Source organism: Phocoena sinus, chromosome 16 (genome assembly GCF_008692025.1).
Source record: "Phocoena sinus isolate mPhoSin1 chromosome 16, mPhoSin1.pri, whole genome shotgun sequence".
Lineage (NCBI taxonomy): Eukaryota > Metazoa > Chordata > Mammalia > Artiodactyla > Phocoenidae > Phocoena > Phocoena sinus.
In genome coordinates, this window is record NC_045778.1 from 9,550,171 (window position 1) to 9,553,883 (window position 3,713).

At 36.0% G+C, this 3,713-nt stretch overlaps 1 pseudogene; it reads right to left on the reverse strand.

The window, feature by feature from the left end:
• Positions 1–532: 532 nt before the first annotated feature.
• On the reverse strand, positions 533–1,648 carry LOC116741981 (annotated as a pseudogene).
• Between the last annotated feature and the right edge of the window lie 2,065 nt (positions 1,649–3,713).

Below are 3,713 nucleotides of genomic sequence, written 5' to 3' on the forward strand. Positions count from 1 at the left end.
CTGGCAGCTATTTTCCTCACGTGCCCAGGGTTGTATAACGATTGTTCATATTTTTTAAAAAAGTGAAAGGGTAGCTGCTAGTTTTGGTTGTTGATGTTGGTTCCTCCAGGGTTTCTGTGGCCCAGGGATGATTTCTCCTGCAGGTGGCCACAAATCTCCACTTCCTTAGTGCGCTGTCTGTATTTGACTGAAGCCTGACATGGTGGTGATGGCAACAGCTCAGGGAAGAGGATTCAGCACCCAGCTATTCTGCATTCAGACGTTTTATGGAGTCCCTGGAGAACTGATTTCTTTTACCCCTAGAAGTTCAGTTAATTGACTATGCACTATTTACTGATTGACTTAATTCCCTAGCTATTTGGGGTTTATTTCCACATTAAAAAAAAGATTTATTTTAAATTCACATAAAATACATTTAGAATAAGTCTAAACTTTTAGCATTTAAGTACTGTAAAACAAACACAGAGGAGCTTATAGGATGTATAGTCTCCATTCTGTCCAAAAAGCCGGTACAAAAAGCTTTTTTTTATAGTTATTGATCATCACCTCGTTGCCTTAAATTTCTAGATTTTCCATTTTGAATTCTTCTCTTTTTGAAGACTGGAGCCACTCCATCTGCCACAACTCCAAGAAAAGTGTCTGTTTCTTCTTTAAAAACCACTTTGGGTTCCCCACCAGCATCAGCCTCTGAAGTTGGTACATATTCATTTTCAGTGCTTGGAGGTTCCAAATCTACCTCCTCATGGGACTCAACTTATTTAATTTCTTGCCTTTCTCCATATGGGTTTGATTTTTCATGAGCTTTGGGTTTTTCTTCATTTGGACCCGATGAATTCTTACCTTGGGTATTTTTTTCTTTCTGTGTTTCTGTTTCAGTTCCTTTATCACTATTTTTATTTTTTTCCTTAAACTTTATTTTTAGCTTTTGTGTTTCTGTAGAGACTTCTCCTTTTTTCCCCCTTTGTCTGCTTCCTGTTCCCCATCAGAATCACTATGTGAATCTGATGATTTGGACTCTTCTAGGGTGCCAAGTGACTTCTCATTGACTTTACTAAAAAGCAGATCGCCAGAGTGTGGAATGAAATCATCAGGGTTTTCCCATCTGGATTGCCCTGTTTCTGTATTATAATAACAGGTATAACCATCTTTGCTTAAACCTTTTACCCAAACAGTCTTCACTTTCGTCTTTTTTAAGTTTCCTTGAAATCCTTCAGGTTTCTCCCACTGAGGTGCTCCTGTGATAAGATCATAATAGTAATGGTAACCCTCAGAGGTTATGCCTTCTACCCATCTGCCCCTTGCAGGGCCCCTTTTCTTGCTGCTGATTTGATGCAGAGGTGGGTGGGATAGTGCTGGTTACTGGTGATATGCTTGGCTCTGAAATTTCTGACTCTAAGCCAAGCCTTTTCACATGCTCTTGGTACGCTTTCAGGGCAGCTGCCTCCATTGCAGCAAACTCCTTTGATGCCTTTTCTTCTTCCTTTGCCTTATCCAGGCTTTTCTGTTTAATCTCACTGATCCTCTTTGCCACATTTTCCTTATGATTCTTTCCTCTTGCATGAAATTCAATGCTAGGCCTATTGTCCACTCTTCAGCACTTGTAGTAATCACAGAATTTCTTTGGTTGTGACTTCCAGTAGTTTTCCATGACTGGACCAGCTGCTCCGCGGGTTGCCCCCAGGCCCAGCTGAGGCATGCGTTCCCCACTCGGGGCAAGTTGACGCCCAGCTCACCCAGAGCTCAGACACCTCCCTTCTTCCCTGGGTAGCTATTTGTAATGAAAAGGTAACTATGTACTGAATTCATATAAATATAAATTATAAATAGAAATTCTAATAAATAAGAAAACTGTTGTATCTCTTCAGAATCATGATCCATTGAAGTTTTAGTAGTATCTTTGCATGAGTAACCTATTCTTTTAATCGTTGAAATTTCAAGTCCCTTCTGCTTACATCTTTTTAAGTATCTTAGCTATTCAGCAATTTACAATTTCATTGAATTTGCAGTCTAACATTAGGATATCAAATTAATCTCCACTGACATTTATTTGAAATTCCTTTAAACTACTTAATTGAAGAATTAGAAAATTTTCTTTCTACCTGTTCAGGTACATATTTCTATGTCTCTTCAATCAAGACTCACATGTGATGCACATTTCTTTTTAAAATATCCCTAGGAATTTTATATTTTGTGTGTATTTTTAAAGTGATGTTTTTCCCATTATACATTGTAACTGGTTAAACATTTCCTGTTTCATTTAATCATTTGCAGGTGTTCATTATACACAGTTTTTCCTTAATTCTATTAGACTTTCAGGTAACTTTATTGTATTTTCTCACTTAAATAAGATGTATTTCAAACACAAAATAATATAATAAAGATTTGTACCCATCTCTTAAAATGATATTTAGTTATATTTATGTTTGGTATATAAAAAGTTATATAAACATAACTAAAAAAAGTTAAAACCCCATCCATAGACACCCTCACAGAAGCACTCAGAATAATGTTTGATTAAATGTCTGAGTATCCCATGGCCCAGTCAAGTCGAGCTATATATTAACCAACACATAGAATCTATTTTTTCCTGTTTTGTGTTTATCATCATATCTCATATAGACATCCACTTAACATCCTCCAGTAGTATGTCATGATTACTATTTGCTAATTGGAAAAAATTATAAAATATTACTTCAGAAGAAAATATTAAAGACAAAGTATCAACTTCTACTTCTTGGGTTCTTTTTATGTGGCATTTGCACTTAATTTTAGTGGTAGAAAACCTTATCAGGGACATTCTGGTCCATAATTTAGAGCCTATCAAAAGATGTATTTCCTGTGAATAAGCCTCAGCTCACAAGGAAAACTGGGTGCATTTGGATTACAACACAGAAAGTGGATGCAGGCAGGTGTGGATTTGACTCCTGACTCAACGTCCACTTTAGCCAATCATCCTTGGGCCTCAGAGAGACTCAATAAATGTTTTTTTTTTTGATGGATAAATGAATCGATATAATTTAGCTTTCTATTTTAAATTACGTTGAAAGTGTTGCAAAGATTAAATAAACTTAAATGTGAATGTACAGAGACCCTGGCAGACAGTAATGGCTCAATAAATGGTAATAATAATTGTTGTTAGGGTGGTGGTAGCTTTTACTACTCTGAAGCTAACTTTGGCCATTCGACCTTAAGCAGTAGACTAGAATATCGGTGCTAACATGAATGCCTGAGGATACTGAAAGCCTTATTCAGGTGAATTTTAAAAGTACACCTGTAATGTATTCCTATCAAGAGGTGTCATATATTTGAGCACTTAAGAATTTTTTGTGATAATGGTAAAAGACAAGATAATTGATAGTCTGAAACATTTTCACAACTTGCATAAATGCTTTAAAATGAAATAGGGCTGTTTTGGCCCTACCTGTATATATATATTTTTTATGAGTTTAAAATTTTGTGCTTAAAAGTAATCTAGTTAATATAGCAGTTAGCAGAAAGTATAGTAATAAAAAGAAGAAACTTATTATGGTAGAAAAAATGTATCTAAAATGAGACGATCAGATTGATTGCATTTTCTTAGAAGTAAGACTGGCTTATTTCTTCTGACACTGCTCCAAACCATTATGAGTTCAAATTCTGCTGGGGCAGTATTTGTCGGATATTTGTCAGAGTGCAAACTGAGAGACCGAAATGGAGAGTAGCCAGACCATACA